Consider the following 20,884-nt stretch of genomic DNA (forward strand, 5'->3'; position numbering starts at 1 on the left):
ATGGACGGAGAAATGCGAGAACAGTTTTCAGGAATTAAAGAAAAGGTTGGTAACGACCCCGGTGTTGGCATTGCCAGACGGAAAAGGAGATTTTGTGATATATAGTGACACGTCGCACAAAGGATTAGGGTGTGTGCTTATGCAGTACGGTAAAGTGATTGCGTATGCGTCGAGACAACTGAAGGAATACGAGATTAGATATCCTACTCATGACCTTGAGCTCGCAGCAATAGTTTTTGCCCTAAAAATTTGGAGGCACTACTTGTATGGATAGAAGTGCGAGATTTTCACAGACCATAAGAGCCTCAAGTACATATTTACGCAGAATGAGCTCAACATGCGCCAGAGGAGATGGTTAGAGCTAATCAAGGACTATGATTGTGAGATTCTCTATCATCCGGGAAAAGCCAATGTGGTGGCTGATGCCCTTAGTAGGAAGGAAAGACTCAGAATGATAATGACTTCGGAAGAATTGATAAAGGATTTCGAGAGAATGGAAATAGAAGTAAAGGTAACCAAACCGGAACTGAAAAGCTGTTTGAGATCTCGATGCAGCCAGAGTTATTGGAAAAGATCAGATTGTGCCAAGAGAAAATAATGAATGAAGGCAGAGAGTCAATGACTGGAGAAGAGATCCATACTGAGAAAGATGATAAAGGGATAATGAGGTACTCCTACCGGATTTGGGTTCCGAACGTTCAAGAGCTTAAAGATGAGATTTTGGATGAAAGCCATAGTTCAAGGTATTCCATTCACCCGGGAAGCACCAAGATGTATAGGGATTTAAAGGAATATTACTGGTGGCCCAACATGAAGAGGGACGTAGCAGAATGGGTAAGCAAATGTTTGACTTGCCAAAGAGTAAAGGCAGAGCACCAGAGACCCAGCGGACTTTTACGACCCCTGGAGATTCCCGAATAGAAATGGGAACAGATATCCATGGATTTTGTTGTCGGTTTACCAAGGACGAAAGCCAACCATGATGCCATATGGGTGATTATAGACCGACTGACAAAGTCAGCTCATTTCATTCCAATCAATGAGAGATACACAGTCGATAGACTGATGGACATTTACCTTAAGGAAATAGTGACGCGACATGGAGTCCCAGCGTCCATTGTCTCAGACCGAGACCCCAGGTTCAACTCCAGATTTTGGAGGAGCTTTCAAGAATGTGCGAGGACCAAGTTAAATATGAGTACCGCTTACCATCCCCAGACGGATGGGCAGAGTGAAAGGACCATCCAGACACTAGAGGATATGTTGAGAGTCTGCGCAATAGACTTTAAAGGAAGTTGGGATGATCACTTGCCGTTGATCGAGTTTTCTTATAACAACAGCTTTCATGCTAGCATCGGAATGCCGCCTTATGAGGCCCTGTACGGAAGAAGGTGTCGATCTCCCTTATACTGGGATGAAGTAGGAGAGCGGAAGATGCTCAAACCCAAAGTGGTCCAAAGGACCAAAGACATAGTGGATCTTATCAGAGGACGGCTGGTAGCAGCCCAAGACAGATAGAAGAAATATGCAGACCTAGCCCGAAAGGACAAGGAGTATGAAGTAGGGGACTTGGTACTACTAAAAGTATCCCCTTGGAAGGGATTAATGAGGTTCGGAAAGAAAGGGAAACTAAGCCCAAGATACATTGGACCTTTTGAGATACTAAGACGGATTGGGAAGTTGGCTTACGAGCTAGCCTTACCCCCGAACCTACAACAAGTTCATAATGTGTTCCATTTGTCAATGCTAAGGAAGTATCATCGGGATGCCAGACACATAGTGAAGTACGAGCAGGTGGATATGCAACCAGATCTGACTTACGTGGAAAGACCAGTAAAGATTATGGATAAGAAGAAGCAGGTGCTTCGGAACAAAGTAATCAATCTAGTTAGAGTGCTATGGCAGAATCATAATGTGGACGAATCAACTTGGGAACTAGAGTGCGCAATGCTAGAAAAGTACCCCCATTTGTTTTCTATTTGATTCCGGGACGAAATCCTTTTAAGGAGGGGAGACTGTAATAACCCCAAAATTTTAAACTTTTTTTTTGTAACCCTTATGAATAGTGTTTTTGCTGATATTGCTGAATAAGAAAACTTTTCATGCCACACTATGTAGGGGTTCTTTTATTGTTATCCTGAGATCGTATTAGTACTCTATATGATAAATAAGTGTATGTAAAGATCGTCAGAATCCAAATCCGAACACTTTGACTTTTCCCGAAAATCCACCAGATACAGAAAGAATTGAGTATAAGGTAACAGGATAAAAAGGATTTAAATTCAAGGAATTTAAGAGAGGATCATAAAAGGAATATAATGTATTGAGAAAGGTTAAGGGAACCCAAGTAATAAGATCCCGGGTATGATCCCTCAAACGATAAACGAGAACGAAAGTTAAAGCGAACCGTATAACAGATCAGCGGTCATTAGGCAAGCAATTAAGAGTTAATCAAGGAGGTTAGGGATGATGATGTCATCAAACCAATAAGAGGAGGACAAGTGGGGGAGGGTGACATAACAAGGTGACATAAGCATGACAAAGAAAGGTGTGTTGTTGGTTGATTAAGAACCACACAAAAGGTACCATGGTAAAAGGTAATAACTCAAAACAAAACAAATCAACCAAGCCAACCAACAATTCATTTCACCAAAAACACAAAGTTATTTCCCTTTCTTCATCAAAAGCTCTCGGCTTTCTTCTTCTTCAAAGAAAGAAAAAGTCAAAATCCTAGATCCAAGCTTTGTTAATTAGCAAGGTAATTATCTAAGACTCCTTATGCATAGATATAGCTATCCTATAAGTTTGAGCTTCTAATTCATTCACAATCTCTTCCTAAAAATCATGGAAGAAGAGGGTGAATAGTGTTTTTCAAGAACTAAAATTTTTGTTCTTGAGTTTTTGTTTAGATTAAGCTTAGATAAGGACTTTTAAGGGTGATTCCAAGCTAATTACTTGATTTTCCACTCTCCAAGGAAGGTATAACCCCTCCAAACCCTAAATTTACTTTGAGTATTAGGTTTAGTTTTGTTGTTATAGTTCATGAGAGGCTTGATTGTTGTGTATGTAGAGGTTAGTTGGTTTTGTGATGTTTTTGGAGTTGTAATTCTTGGATTATTGATTAATGAACTTAAGTATAGTTTAAATTCATGTTTGAGAATAGTATAAATTGATAATATTGAGTTGTTGGGGCTGTTATGGTGAAGTATGGATGGAGTTTGGTTGCGATGTTGATTGTGGGTTGATTTGGAGTGGTATAAATTTGGGTAATCGCGTAAATATAGCCGTCGTAATGCCCGATTTACTTTAGACTTTTTTTGTTCTTAACATTAGGACCCGTGAACTCACTTCTAGGTTTTGACCATTGCCATGATTAGATAGTTCATGTTACGAGCTTCGTTTTGATATGTGGTTCGTTTGAATCCGATTTACGGTTTAGGAGAAACGACCGTTTTAAGTAACGGCGTTTCGTGAACGAACCATTACCCCTCGCCTTACTTTGAAACATAGGTTAGAGACCAAAAAGGACTAATTGGAATATGAAACATTTATATAAAGTGTATTAGGCAGTTGGTAAGGCACTCGCGAAAGAATCGCCTTAAAACTCTTAATGGTTAATTTATTAAAAATGGTGGAGCCGAGGGTACTCGAGCGACTTAAGAGAATCATTAAGCGCAAAGCGATCGTTAGAGTCTAAATTGGTTAAAGTATAGATTTATAAGTGACTTTGGTTTACTTCCAACTTGTATGTTGTTTATAGGTTACCAGACTCGTCCCAAGCCATTTATAACCCCCAGTCGCTCAGGCAAGTTTTCTACCCGTTATACTGTTATTGTGATGTATACATATGTATATGCATTATCTTGTGATAGATGCATGATGGTTAATTAGCAAATTCTTGCGATATATTGTAGCATGTGATATGGTATATACGCATGCCTGTTTCGTAATCTTGATACATAAATCTGTTGATTCAGTTGATAATACCTATGCTAGAGATAAGCGGTATTTGCGTATACCCTTAGTATAGGGGACCCAAAGGTGAATATTTTTCTAAAACCCGGAGTCGATGTTCCCGAGTATAATATATATATATATATTTATATATATATATCAATAGTTTTCTAGACTATTATTCGGATAAGGTTTATTCGATAACTTTATTTTTATTAATGAATATTACTTTGAATATTCATTCGAGGACTTATGACTCCGTTTATTTTATTTAATGAATATTATTTTGAATATTCATTCGAGGGCTTATGACTCCGTTTATTTTATTTAATGAATATTATTTTTGAATATTCATTCGAGGGCTTATGACTCCTTTTATTTTATTTAATACATATTATTTTGAATATTCATTTGAGGACTTATGACTCCGTTTATTTTATTTAATGAATATTATTTTGAATATTTATTCGAGGACTTATGACTCCGTTTATTTTATTTAATGAATATTATTTTGAATATTCATTCGAGGACTTATGACTCCGTTTATTTTATTTAATGAATATTATTTTGAATATTCATTCGAGGGCTTATGACTCCGTTTATTTTATTAATGAATATTATTTTGAATATTCATTCGAGGACTTATGACTCCGATTAATTACTAATTATTATTCTTTATTTTATTAAGGAATAATGTGCCGATAATCAAACTCACTTTTGATTATTCAAATAAAGATAGTACTTTCGTATAAGTATATCTTTGGTTATTTAATATTCATTGCAAGTATAAGTTTTAAAACTTCTACTTCAATTATTTTTATAAAGATTATTCTTTATGAGAATATTATTTAAATAATAATATTCAGATATTTTCTAATATATTGGGACTGATTTATTTCATTAAATCAGCATTATTCCAAACACTCTTTAAAGTGTTTTTGAGTCTTCAAAATGATTTTTAAAGGTTAGGGCGGATCCCAAAACTCATTTTTATATTTAAGATCTTCCTTTTAAAGGGGATTTAAATATTCGCTCAAAACCTGAGGGATCCGGCTCTGTGGTGTAGTTTATATTCGCAACAAGGTTGCTATTTTGATAAAAGAGTTTTTGATTACTTACCCAACACTCGGGAAGTAAAATTCTTGGAACAAGTTAATCCATTAACAGGCATCTCCTGGGAAATATTGGTGAGTTTTCCTTTCCAACTAGATACGACTTCTTGGTGGAGCCGTATCAACAAGTTTCTACTTGGGGAAAGGGGGGACGAGCTTTACGTTTCAGAGTCATGGATTTCATCTGAACTAGGAGTGGCGTAAGTGGTCGAGTGGCGCCGGCCCAGCCTTATTATATTGGCCCAAATGGCCCGGAAGTTCCGCTAAGACGGTACATTCCTTAGGAGTCCAGTGTTCGGTAGACAAGTAAATCCGACAGGTTCTCCTCTACATGTAGAAAATGGTGGGGTTGCACTACTACGACTGATCATCGTAAGTGGTCTTCCTAGCGCGGCAAACTCCCGTAATGAGTTCATCATCCAGTTGGATAATTCTGCAACACTACCCGGAGCATTTCGATCGAAAGGCTACGAATGGGTGGTTGCCGAAGCTTTGACAGGGTCAAACAGTTATAATGGTGTTTCCATTGAATGAAGTATCTCGTAACTTCATTTCCTTTAAAAATATTTCAAAGATTGAATCTATTCAAGTCTTAACTTGTGGTCTCATCTATGGGATGACCTTTTGAAACTTATTATACTTTGAACAGTAGTAGTTCAAGTAGATTTCTAAAAATGGTATAAGTATAGTGAAGTAATTGGTAAATTCATCTTCCTTTAAGCTTATATCCAGTAAGTAATTACCTTACATTTGATAAAGGATTCCAGTAAGTTATCCATTTAGATACTTACATTATTGTTTACACTATATATTATCTTGCGAGCTGTATTGCTCACTCTTGCTTCATTTCTTCATCACACAACAACAGTTAGGAAAGATGGCCAGACTCAAGAAGACCTAGCGCAAGCGCGTGGGAAGCGTCCCGCGTCTTCCCGTTGATGTTGTAGCTACTATAGCTGTAGAGGTAGATCTATTGGTAGATCAGGCATTCTACTTTTGGGAACCAAATATTATATAATTATAACTTGTGGCAGATAATGGCAATTAACCGTAAACTTATCAAGTAATCATTTTGGGTTGTAATAACTTTTAAAATTATGGATTCAAGGACTTGTACTTATTTCAATTTCATCTCTGAGACTATAACAGGTTGTGGTGTGTGTTAGTATGGGGTCACATCATGAGGTTATTTATTATTAATTAAGTGAAGTGATATTGTGGACAGAAAGACCGTGACGACCCGGATCCCCGACCCCGGATCTGGGGGTGTTACCATCACTGTTATGCAAAATTCCTTACCTTTAATGGAGATAGTTATTGTTTTGTCAGTTGCCTAATACACAGCAGTAGTCCACATCTCCTCCACAATTTCACAGTAGATTGTGGGTGATTCCAACATGGCATAGTTAAGCTTGCATCCTTTCACAAAATCCATCATTCTTCAGAGGTTGGAATTTATTTATTCACAAGAGCCACAAAGTTGTTCTTTTCATAAATAAATCCTGTCTGGGACATGATCTTGACTACTGATGCCATTGTTAAGCAAGTAAAGTTGCAGAAAGAAAGGGGGTTTTGCTTTGAGGAAGAAGAGAGCAGTTAATTATTGTAGAGAGAGATAAAAGCCAAAATGAACTTGGAATAAGGCTTTTATATATTCTTAGAAAAAAATGGGATAAAAAGTAAAGGTAAAACTTAAAGACCCAATGAAAATTGCCCAACATAGCCATTTTAAAAGTAACAATAAACTGTCAAAATTCTGTCAATTATTCGTCGTGATATACTTACCGACTCTAAGTAAATCCGATGGATAATGTTCAGAACTTTAATGACTAAGATGCAGAAATTCGACGGATGAGAATAAAATAATTATCCAGAAAAGTAATTGATTTTTTTACTAGGCTATTCTATTTCGACGGATGATCAAACTCGATGGATAATAAACATCCGTCGAGATGTAGATTTTGACTTAGCCAAATTTTCATTCAAAACAGAAAAATCAATTAAGTCTCTGGCTGCATTTCAACTTGCAAAATAATCAAAAATGATTTAAGAATAATTAAGCATACCTAACTCACTTACCAACCTAGTGAAGGTGGATTCATCAAGTGGCTTGGTAAAGAATCTGCAAGTTGCTTCTCACTTGGAACAAAATGAAGTTCCCCACTACCACTCATTACATGTTCCCTAATGAAGTGATACTTGATGTCTATGTGCTTTGTTCTTGAATGCTGTACTGGATTTTCAATAATGGCAATTGCACTTGTGTTATCATAGAAAAAAGGGATTCTGTCCATTTGCAGACCATAGTCCAACAATTGGTTTTTCATCCATAGAATATGTGCACAGCAACTGCCAGTAGCAATATATTCAGCCTCAGGTGTAGAAGCAGAGACTGAATTTTGCTTTTTACTGAACCAGGATACTAGCTTGTTTCCTAGAAATTGACAGGTTCCTGTAGTGCTTTTTCTATCAATTTTGCACCCTACATAGTCTGCATCTGAATAACCAGTTAGATCAAAACCAGAATCTCTAGGGTACCAAATGCTAAGTTTTGGTGTTCCCTTGAGATATCTGAAAATTCTCTTTATAGCTTTTATATGAGACTCTCCAGGATCAGCCTGAAATCTAGCACAAAGACAAGTAGTAAACATTATATCTGGCCTACTAGCTGTTAAATACAAAAGTGAGCCAACCATGCTTCTATAGCTTAAAATATCCACAGCCTTTTCAGTAGTGTTTAATTCAAGTTTAGTTGCAGTGGCCATAAGAGTTTTTGCAGATGTGCAATCCATTAGATCAAACTTCTTTAAAAGATCATAAATATATTTGGTTTGACTAATGAAAATTCCATCACTAACTTGCTTAACTTGTAAACCAAGAAAGTGAGTTAGTTCTCCCATCATGCTCATTTCATACTTATTTTGCATCAATTTGGCAAACTTTTTACAAAGTTTTTTATCAGTAGAGCCAAATATAATATCATCTACATAAATTTGAACAAGTATACTAGAGCCATTAACATTTCTAAAGAATAAAATTTTGTCAACAGGACCTCTTGTGAAGTGATTTTCTAAGAGAAACTTTGACAAGGTATCATACCAGGCTCTAAGTGCTTGCTTCAATCCATTAAGTCCTTTCAAAAGTTAGTAGACATATTCTGGAAAATTTGGATCTTCAAAACCAGGAGGCTGACTTACATAGACTTCCTCTTCCAAATCTCTATTCAGAAAGGCACTTTTGACATCCATTTGATAGACTTTGAAATTTGCATGGGCTGCATAGGCTAAGAAAATTCTGATGGCTTCAAGTCTTGCAACAGGAGCAAAAGTTTCATCAAAATCTATTCCTTCTTATTGACAGTAGCCCTTAGCAACCAATCTAGCTTTATTCTTGACAACTATGCCATTTTCATCCATCTTGTTTCTGAATACCCACTTGGTATCAATTGGATTATTTCCTTTAGGTTTGGGTACCAGCTTCCATACCTTGTTACTTTCAAATTGGTTTAGCTCTTCCTGCATAGCTAGAACCCAATCAGGATCCAATAGAGCTTCTTCTACTTTCTTTGGTTCTTCTATTGAGAGAAAGCTACTATACAGACATTCTTCTTGAGTTGCTTTTCTTGTTTGAACTCTAGAAGATACATCACCAATAATGGGCTCAAAAGGGTGATCTCTAGTCCATATTCTCTATTGTGGTAGATTAGCTCTAGATGAAGAGGCCTCATTGTTGTCTTGATGTGTAACTGAGTTTTGATTACAAGAAACTACCCCTAAGTTTGAGGATCTTTGATTTGAAGAAGGAGTTCTTTCTGTAAGTGATCTATTTTGACTTTCAGTTTCTCTAATTGTTCTGACGGATGATGCACTTTGTATCCTGATGGATGAAGCTGATTGTCTTCCGATGGATGATGTATTTTGTACCTCGACTGATGCTGAATTTTGTGCATCACTAGAGATAGACTTTTCTGCATTATCCTTAGACACTATTCCTTGATCACTATCATCATCGCTGTCATCACAAATTATCTCAACATTGTCAAATTTGAGGCTATCATGGAAACCTTCATCTTTTAGTCCTTCAATCTTCTTATCTTCAAACACAACATGTACAGATTCCATAATAATGTTTGTTCTAAGATTGTACACTCTATATGCTTTTTCTAACAGCATATCCAACAAAAATTCCTTCATCTGCTTTAACATCAAACTTTCCATGTTGTTCAGTTTGATTCCTTAGAATGTAACATTTGAATCCAAAGACATGAAGAAAATTTAGAATTGGCTTCCTATTCTTGAAAAATTGGTAGGGTGTCATGCATTTTGCTTGATTGACCAAAGAAATATTTTGAGTGTAGCATGTAGTATTCACAGCTTCAGCCCAAAAATATGTTGGTAACTTTGATTCTTCTAGCATTGTCCTTGCAGCTTCAATAAGAGATCTGTTTTTCCTTTCCACCATTCAATTTTTTTGTGGAGTTCTAGCTGCAGAAAACTCATGCATAATCCCATTCTCTTCACAAAATAATCTCATCACAGAATTCTTGAACTCAGTTCTATTATCACTCCCGATTCTTCTTACTTTGAAATCTGGATGATTGTTGACTTGCCTTATGTGATTGATGATGATTTCACTAGCTTCTTCTTTGGATTTTAGAAAATATGTCCAAGAGAACTTTGAGAAATCATCTACAATTACTAGGCAATATCTTTTCCTTGAGATGGAAAACACATTGACTGGTCCAAACAAATCCATGTGAAATAGTTGCAAAGGTGCTTCAATTGTTGAATCAAGCTTCTTCTTGAATGATGCTTTAATCTGCTTTCCTTTCTGGCAGGCATCACACAATCCATCCTTTGAAAACTCCACTTGAGGAATAACTCTAACCAATTCTTTCTTGACTAGCTCATCCATGGTCATGAAGTTTAGATGGGGCAGCTTCTTATGCCATAACCAACTTTCATCTTGACTTGCTTTACTGAGAAGACAAGTTACAGATTCCGCATTTGTTGAGTTGAAGTCAGCTAGATACATTTTTCCTTTTCTCACTCCAGTGAGAACCACTTTGTTTCTTTTCTTGTCAGTCACAACACATGCTTCTATATTAAAAGAAACCGAGTTGCCCCTATCACAAAGCTGGATGATACTCAACAGATTGTGCTTGAGACAATCCACTAGGGCAACTTCCTCAATGATGACATTGTGCTTTGAAATTAAGCCATATCCCATAGTATAACCCTTGTTGTCATCTCCAAAAGTAATACTTGGGCCAGCTCTTTCTCTAAAATCAGTGAGCAGGGTAGAATCTCCAGTCATGTGCCTTGAGCAACCACTATCTAAATACCAAAGATTCTTTCTGTATCCCTACACACTGTAAAATCAAATCAAGTTGATTTTGGTACTCAAGTTTCCTTGGGTCCTGTTTTGTTAGCCTTTTTTTTAAGTTTCTCGGGTTTGTCTTCATTTGACTTAGGTACTTGAAGTTCATCCTTAGTCAATTGAGTGGAACCCTTAAAACCATTCATCATTGCAGAATTATCATGCAAAACTTGATTAATATGTAAAGGCATATATTGTGCAAACATGTTATTCCAGTAAGACATGCTAAATGGCATTTATGGCATACTAAATGCAACATACTATGGATTTTATGCAAATGGCATGTTAGCATACTGTGCATTCAAATTATGTGCAGGCATAATATTTATAGGCATTATAGGCATACTGGTAATTGAAGGAGGTGCAGACATGGAAGTAGGTATAGCAAGTTTGCAATTAACATACAAATGATTAACACTACCACACTTAACACAGATTTTTCTTAGTGCATATTTATCAGGTGTGTAGTTGTTATGTTTGTTAATTCCTACTTTCCTATTTCTATTGTTTTTCCTTTTTGACTCTGCTTTCACCTCAATTTTCTCCAATCTGTCATTCAATTGCTTGATAGACAGATGACCTACATTGACTCTTTTGTCCTTTTTACCTTGACTTGTTTCTCCTGGAACAAATTTCTTAGAAACTGATCCATATTTTTCATTTAACTTGCCTAGCTTAGCTTTGCTAACTGGTTTACTTGCACTCAACAGATGTGGCTCATTGTCTTTCAACAGATAATCTTTTTGATTATTCGATGGATAATTTTCATCATCCGTCTAATCCACATCTGTTGAAAGTCCTTCAACCATATTGGAATCAAGCTTCTCCTTGTTCTTTTTCCAGGCTGCATCACAGAAAGATTGTATACCTTGAACTTTAGTAATTGAGCATGGACATCTTTAGATGATTTTCATACCTTAATTACTTCCTGTTCTCATTCAAGTTACTTTCTTAAAATCTCCTTTTTCTTTAAGGATTCGGTTAGTTCATCCTTAGCAATCTTGCTTTCTATTTTAAATTTTTCAAACTCAACAAATTGAGTCTCTAGCACATTGTTTCTTTCACTTCAAAATACCTTTTTCTCTTTAATTTTATTGTTTTCTTTAGTGAGAGACTTGAGTGTAACACGCAGGTTATATAATTCAGTAGACATCTCATTTATGGCATCATTACACTCAGCTTTAGATAAATGAGCTAGATTGGTAGTGATTACCTGATTGCTTAATGAACTTGTCTCTGTTTCATCTGATTTGGCCATAAGTGCTAAATTGACATAGCTTGTATCTTCATCCTCTTCAAATCCATCTACAGCCCAGTCATTTTCTTGTGTAATGAAAGCCCTTTCCTTTTGCTTGAGTAACTCAAAGTATTTCAGCTTATAATCAATAGCCTCAAACGTCTTTTTACCAGAATCAGGCTTTCTAGATTCACTAGTAAAATGACCTGCCAAGCCACACTTGAAACATTTGAATTTAGACTTATCAACCATGTTTCTGTTTGACTTGGATGCTCCAAAATTCTGCTTGAATTTGAGCTTGGAAAATCTCCTGGATAGAAAAGCAAGATGCTCATCTATGGTATCCATGTCATCTTGATTAAGCCGGTCTTCATGCTCAAATACTAGTCCCTTTCCTTTGCCTTCACAAACTCTTAAGTTTGGTGCAGATTCAACAGCTTCAACCTTTATCTCCTTCTCCTTTTCTTGCTCAGCAACTAGTGCAATGGACCCTCCCTTCTTTCTTCCTTTCTCCATCTTCTCATCTTTCTCTATTTCAAGCTCATAGGTTTTTAGGATACCATACAGTCTATCCAAGGTGAACTCTTTGTAAATATTGAGAATTTCTCAATAAGACTGTCATACGCTTCCATTCCTTTGGTAGAGATCTAAGGAATTTGAGGTTTGAGTCTTCTGTTTGATAGACCCTTCCATGCAGTTTTAGAGCATTCAGTAGTTTTTGGAATCTACTGAAAATGTCAGTGAGTGACTCACCTTCTTCACTATAGAAATGCTCATATTGCTGAATCAAGAGTTGCATCTTGTTCTCCCTTACTTGCTCAGTTCCATAACATATAACTTGAATTGTATCCCTGACATCCTTAGCAGTTTTGCAGTTTATGATGTTGTCAAACATGTCACTGTCAACACCATTAAACAGAATGTTCATGGCCTTTTAATCCTTTTGAACTTGTTCTTTGTCTGGATCTGACCATTCTTCTTATGGTTTTGGGACTGATGCTTCATTTCCTGTAGCAGCTCTCATAGCGACATGTGGACCTTTCTCAATGCAGTCCACATATACTTCATCTTGAGATAGGAGATGCAGGTGCATCTTCACCTTCCAATGATGATAGTTGTCTTTGTCCAGAAATGGAATCTTTACTCCAACATATTTTCTGTTCATCTTGTTAATTGTTGTGATCTTTAAACTCTTTGTTCTTCAAGAGCTTGCTCTGATACCAATTGTTATTAACAATCAATGCAACAAGAATTATAGAATGGGGGATTGAATGTAATTATGGCTTCTTTTTCTTATTTTAAGAATGTTCTTACTTAATATATAACTGTGTTTGATTTTGCAAGAAGTAAGGAATGAAAGTAAAATGGAAATCAAAACACAAAGCACTAAAACACAAGGCTTTAAAACTTTCTGGTGGTTTTAAACTTATCGACCAGATATATATATATATATATATATATATATATATATATATAAAGATGAAAACTCTGTGATACTTGAATAGCACATAGCTGCTTACAAGTGAACTTATAAAATTACAGAGAGATGCTTAATAGATGCAGCTTTATCTATCTCTCTGAAAATAATGCTTACTTGGTTAGTTTGTTCTACTTGCTATACTTGGTTTATATACTACCAAGTTACATGATAAAAAGACAAACAAGTTAAACAAAAATTATTTCTAGTCTAATTCCATGCTACTTCATTACTTTATCCAGCATCTTTGAATATCTTCATAATTGCATGGAAATGGTAATGCTTCTTTGTTCTCTAAATCTTGAAATTAGGCTGCCACATTCCATTTATAAACACCCGATGCATGTGACTGTGTTGTCATTGTCAACTGCTCTTTCGAATTATGATCATCCGTCGGGACTATGTTGGTCATCCATCGGGAGCCTTGTTGATTATCTGTCGGGAGCCTTTGTAGATCATCCGTCGAGTGCCTTTCTATCACTTGACTCTATTTCACTTATACAAAATTATAAGACATCTTATATTTACAATTAGCCAACCTATTCTGCATATCAATCTAGTAGTCAACATGACTTAAAGAATCCTATAACATCTACTAATACATTGTTGTTTGCAGGCATGTGCTACAAGACTTATTATTACATAATCTACACTCTTGATGTATGTTCAGTTGTCATCCGTTGGGATTATAAAGTTCATCCATTGGGACTATTGTAGAACATCCGTCGAGAGCTACAAATATACTAAGTTAAATCTACTAAGTTGTTTTGTTCAACTTATCATCAAGTTCACAACATATTCCTAATAGTATCAGGGGTATAGGGATATAGTATCAAATCAATAGGGGTTTTATGATCATAGAAATTGAAATATTGGAGCTTACAAAGGTATTTTGGTATGGTACAATCAATCAAAGTATAAAAATTATAGGTACTAAGTCAAGTTGTGGAAAGACATAGATAAGCGAATGATCTTTATTTGTGCATAAATGAACTTGGACCAATTACGATAATCACAGGCATGGCATAACATTTGTAACAACTCAAATTAAGCTTAAGGTACTTGCATGAAAATAGATTTGACAAGGGAGAGACACTTACAATATATGTCACACCCCCAACTTAAACAACAAAATAAATATAGCTATTACATCATTTTAATGAAGAATATAGAACCAAATCCAAGATCTTACAGTTTAGGGTTTGGAACAGCCCAACCCTACCAACTATTACATCTGATTACAAATACTGAGTCCTCACACAACTATTATTACTTATTCTACCTGAGCTCGAACATAAGCATCAGCATCACAGGTCTTACGGGCAGTCTGCTTGAATCTAACCATAGCTGCTAGCTGTAATATCAGGGTAAAGCAAGGAGTGAGCCAAATGCTCAACAAGTGCTAACAGTACGACACAAAACATAAGTTGAGATATACTTTTAAGAATGACAATGGAAAGACATAACCAATGATAACGAGAGATAAAACTATGTGAGATGGCATCATTTTGCTTGCATCAAAACAATTTTAAAATCATATCTTAATCAAAATTATTTTATGACGCTACGGATTACAGCCGGTGATCAGCCGTGAAGTAATCTCGAACCTCGCTGGGTTCTAAAACATTAACGGGAATTCCTAGGCAACTTTTAAGCCTAATATAAGTGTGGAAAGGACTCGCGTCTCAGTCCAGATCCACTATTCAAGAAAACATTTATCCCCCTTTGGGACTGAAAATCCACATTTTATTTATTTCAAAAAAAAAACTGATGCCGAATTATAACAAAGTCTCTTTTAACAGTAAACATTTTTATCAAGGGATTATAGATCAACTCGAAACATGGGAAATATGGTACTAAATCTCAGAGCCATGATTCACAAAACTAAACTCTATTAGGGTAACTGAATGGTTTTCATGTATCAAAGTTTGGACAAGGGAATTTAGTGAGGCTATTGGATATCATGAAAGGAAGTGCCAAATTGGACTTAAAGCAATGGTTTCTCATCAAGGTTCAAGTGCTAGATCATCAAGAATGTAAGCTTCATGAATACTAAGGGTGTTAAGGTATGAAGAAATGATTTTTAGCTCAGGATATATCAGAATTGACAAGCTTTAGGATAAGAAAGAGGGTATCAATCAATGAAGAATCATGTTAGTAAGTTTCTGACTATCAGAGTTCAAGGTAAGGTTCTATAGGGGTTCAAGTATCAGGATGAGATATCAATACTTAGGAATCATCAGCATGTTAATCAAGAGGATCAATCAAGTAATATAACAACTCTTTATTTTATCATGGCATTTAACTGTCATGAAAAGACTTTTGAACTACTTGCAATACATACTCGAGGGTTCATGGCATTTCTAAGTAACTCAAAGATAAACAAAAGATACGCTTGATTTAAATATGTCAAAATGACTCAGGATAATTGCATCGATATATATGAACTGTTTACAGTAAGTACGAAGGTCAAGTTGAATCACTTGCCTTGAGATAGGCTGGTCTGGTCTGACTGGTAGGAGCAACTGGAGCTTCACTCGACTTTTATGGCAAGTTTTCCCTCGTCTCGAGATCCTACATAAATAATAATAATCCTCATTATAATATATTCTCACTAACTTAACCTATTTACAACTTGAAATTAAACACGGATGGCACTTAGGCCTATACGCACTTAATTTATATTCACTTTTAAATTACAACTGCACACACATAGCCACATATTCACATATCATATATTAACACCAAATAACACCATATATACCATAATGCAACACTAGGCTTGAATGATCTCGACTCACCACTTAAGTCACTTGGTCGCTAAACTAGACAAAGTCTTCAAATTTTGGCTCCCTAACTCGATGTGCCTTTCCTAAATTATCCAAAACCTATTGACCCTCACTTATGCCTTTTGCTCTACTGACCTTATACCATCTTACAACTATGGTGGTCGACCTAATACTCACTTCTAAGTGTTCTAAAACTACGTGATAAGTGAAAGTGCTCACTGGTGCAAATTTCAGAATGACAACTATAGTTTCTTGAGTGCATTAGGCACTCTTAAACTACAAATTTTCCTTCAAAACTTTTACACAAGACTCTCCTGACCTAAGGGCATCTCACAATCTTGATGTGGCTCAAGGGCCTGGCTTGGGCCTTCTTGGGCCTAAGCTAAAAGTCCAAGGTTCCCCTGCTTTTCTGGGCAGAAAATGCCCTGACTTGAATTAACTTGTGAAACATGGTTCTAACTCATATCCTATGAACTATGGTTGGAAAAACTTCTATGACACTCCCTCTAACTAAGGCTCAATTGGGCCTAATGAGGGCCTACCCATGACATGGTCAAATCTCCCTATTTCTAAGTTGCAACAAAACTGTCCCCTGCTGGACAGATTTTGTTATTCTACTTGTGCACCTAACCAAAAGACATGCAAACCTCCAACCAACACCTAAAACCTTTTATATACTCCCAATACTAACTTCTGGTAGCTTGGGCCTCAAAGTGCACATCAATGACATGGTCAAAACTCACTCTAAACCTCAGGGTACTAAACTGATTTTCTGCAGAAACTATAACTCTCATTTTCCAAGGTTTTGACTTGACAAACTCAACTAAGAACAACTCAATACTTAAACCAAGACTTATACATGGTAATATACTGAACAAACTCCCTTATTCTCAAAATAACCTTGGGTGAGATCATCCATGCCCAAAAACAACAACATGCAACAAAATATATAACATGCAACTCATGGAAAGCACATAACAAGATTTCGGCTAGGCATAAAATTTTAAATGCTTGCAAAATCGACTTGCACCTAATACTCATCCTTAATAATCATGAAATATAACTTCTTTTAAGTATTAATAAGAAATTTATCATGGAAACAATCTATTTTAAGCACACCTATTTCGCATTTATAGATTTTTAAATATATCAACATGATTTCGAAAAGAATAGCATGCAAAACATGGTTGATCATCATTTTAATGTCTTAAAACTAGCATGCATGGCTAAACATAAATATATAATGAAATTTCAGTAGCATTCAAAGGATTTTAAAGCATAATATCTCCATAAAATACTTAGTTAGCACATATACATAATATATCTCATAGAGAGCTCTTGAATTCACAAGAATCAAGAGTTTCTCTTTGGAGATAACATAAGAACTATACATGCATCCATGGAACTTCAACTTCCAAGTCTCAAAACACTTGGAAAGGATATAAGATGAATGTAGGTAAAAGATTTACACTTGGGAAGATGAAGAATGAATTGAAAAATGGAAGGGGGTGGGGAAATAGCCTTCGGCCGAGAGCAATGGTGGGAGGGGGAAAAGAGAGAAAATTTGTGGTGTGTTGGAGTGTGGAATGATTTCTCCCACTTTGATTTTTTTGTTTTATGCTTTTTGGTTGACAAATAATGAGTGGAAGTGAGAACTTACAAAAATGTCCTTTAGCTAAAGTTAGGCCATTTTGCATGCAAGGCTAATGTAGTAATTTGGTAATAATCAAATGAGTTAGTGGGGTTGGAAAAGTCTTATTTGCCCTTTGAGAGAATAGAAGGGTGATTTGCATGCATGGTCTCTTATGTAATTTGATAAATATGACAACTAAAATTTATAATGATTTATTTTTATAAAATAAAATACAAGTTCAAAAATTATAAAATTTATGCCATAAAATAACTAGGATTTTTAGAGACTTTATAAAATCATTTTCAAAATTTTTGAACAAAATACCTTTTAAAAGAAATTTTTTCCAAAGCTTAGAATATTCCTTATAAATCAAAAATAAAGAAATTAAATAAACTTTTGCTTTGAAAAATCATATACTACACAAAGCAAATTTATAATGCAGAAATTTTCACTCACACTAGCGTACAATCATTGAATATATTTTCATTTGACTTTAATATTATACCAAATCCATAAATAATATTACATAAAATGCCGGTCGTAACAATATATCTTAAAAAAAGTTCAGAATAAACTTGCAACATTTCACAAGAAGGTTCAAGGACACTTTCCTTAAATAAGCATTTATCTAGAACTCGACTTGGCTTAGAAGCAACCAGGAGCACTACTCGACCTTGATGAAAAGATTCCTATCTTCACTTGATCCTACACAATAATAATAACTCTCATTATAAAAGACTCTTATAAGAACAATCGACCCTAATGCTAATGCACAATTCGACTCCAAGTAGCATTTAGTGTCCTATTTCGTATAAGACCTCAAATCAACATGCATTACTATATATTATCATTTTTACACCTTGTAGAACATAATCACAGTTATGTATATGCAATTTATTAACTAGACTTGGTGCATCATTGGGCATTTGTATGATCTCACTCATCTAATCTCCACCAATTGACTAGCATAGTGCAACTTTACTAGTCTCAAAACCAGAAGCCTAAGCTTGGTGTTCCCAATTTATCTTGACCATACCTATGGACTTACCTTATACTAACCTCTATCTACTTGTAAACACTAAGGCCTACCTAGGCCTCGCTCATAGGGTTCATAAAACTAAACGCTAAGTCATGGTGTTTTCATTTGCATTCCCTTAGTGACACCTTGTGCGACTTAGGGTCTTTGACACCCTTCTACTCTAGATATTCTTTCCAAAACTAACCCACTGGACTATTAAGACCTGATTATAACTTATGCACTTGGAATGACATCAAGGTCTAACTGAGGCCTCCCTGAGCCTACCCTCAAAGTTGACACAAATCTGCGTGGTGCCTTAAAAACTGCCCTATTTTTGACTTAATTTTAACCATTGACTCTAACTCTAAACCAACATATTTCGACTTGAAAACCTTCCATAGACTTCCTAGTATCAGTAATAATTAATTCATAATGAGGGCCTACAGATAACACCACTTTATGACCTCAAAACTACACCCAACCTAAACTGTCCCCAATTTTGGCAGATTTAGCGTTTCCGCTTGTGCACCTCACTAAATGGTAAGTTTTCTTAAATCTATTGCTCCTGGACTCAAATATATATCATTTCCTAACTCTATGTAGCTCGGGCCTACCAAGGCCTAAAAAGTGCCCATTCAAAACTCACCTACAACTAGTGTGCAAATCTGGATAATCAAAGTGTCCTACTCTAAACCTTTCCACCTTAGCTCCCACTTTAAAACCAAGTACTCAACCTTTAACCAAGCAACCTGTTAGGAATATGTGTATTAGTTTGATGATAAGTTAAACAAAACACTTAAGTAGAAATCTAGTGTTTGTAGCCTCAACGGATAAGACCATTCTGGCTATCCGTTGATGGAGTAGCTTTACTTAGAAATAAGTTTAGTATTGTAGCACATTTCAGTTTCTATATTTAAGTTATAATTCTTGAATGATTGTGGGAAATTATAAGTCATGTTGACTACTAGTGGATATGCAAATAGGAGGGCTAATTGTAAATATTTCATGCCTTGTAATTTTGTATAAGTGAAGTAGTATCAACTGATAAGCTAAAGGCCTTCAACGGATGAGAAACAAAGCTTCAACGGATGTCTCTAAAGCTTCAACGGATAACATCGATCAACGGATGAGTGCATCAACGGATAAAGCTTCAACTGCTAATGCATCAACGGATAAAGCCATCAACGGATGAAAGCTTCAACGAATGCTCAGTTCAATAACAGTTGACAGTGATAATTCATAAACTGACAGAGGCACATGGGTTGACAGAGACAATTGGAATGTGGCAGCCTCTTGGAGGAGTCAAGAAAATGTAGCATTTCCATTCTGATGCAAACAAGGAAGTATTCAAAGATTCACAGATTATCCTAGATTGCATTGGATAGAGAAATGAAGAAGAAACATGTGAAGAATCTTTTTAATTGTATTTGTGCTTTTGTCTTCACTTGTAAACTTGGTGATATATAAACCAAGTTGCAGCTAGTAATTAGATGGTGAATTTTCCAGAGCTGTTTAGAAAAACATAGAGAGAAAATCATCTAGTTTATACTAGGACGCAGCTGTGATCAATTCTTTTGAATCACAGATTTTCTGAAATACACATTGTAATAACCCCAAAAATTTTGAACTTTTTATAACCCTTATGAATAGTGTTTTTGCTGATTATGCTGAATAAGAAAACTTTTCATACCACACCTTGTAGGGGTTCTTTTATTGTTATTCTGAGATCTTATTAGTACTCTATATGGTATATAAGTGTATGTAAAGATCGTTAGAATCCAAATTCGAACACTTTGATTTTTCCCGAAAATCCACCAGATACCGAAATAATTGAGTATAAGGTAACAGGATAAAAAGGATTTAAATTCAAGGATTATAAGAGAGGATCATAAAAGGAATATAATGTATTGAGAAAGGTTAAGGGAACCCAAGTAATAAGATCCCGGGTATGATCCCTCAAACGATAAACGAAAATGAAAGTTAAGCGAACCGTATAACAGATCAGCGATCATTAGCCAAGTAATTAGGAGTTAATCAAAGAGGTTAGTGATGATGATGTCATCACACCAACAAGAAGAAGACAAGTGTGGGAAGATGACATAAGAGGATGACATAAGCATGACACAATGGGAAGGAATTGTTGGTTGATTATAAGCCACACAAATTTTACCATGGTAAAGGTTAATTAACAACAAAAAACAAAGCAACCAAGCAAACAAATTCATTTCTCTTCCCCCCATCTCCTTGCTCACGGTTTTTTGAAAAAAAACAAGAAGAAAAATTTC

The sequence above is a fragment of the Apium graveolens genome, chromosome 10 (assembly GCF_009905375.1).
Source record: "Apium graveolens cultivar Ventura chromosome 10, ASM990537v1, whole genome shotgun sequence".
Classification (NCBI taxonomy): domain Eukaryota; kingdom Viridiplantae; phylum Streptophyta; class Magnoliopsida; order Apiales; family Apiaceae; genus Apium; species Apium graveolens.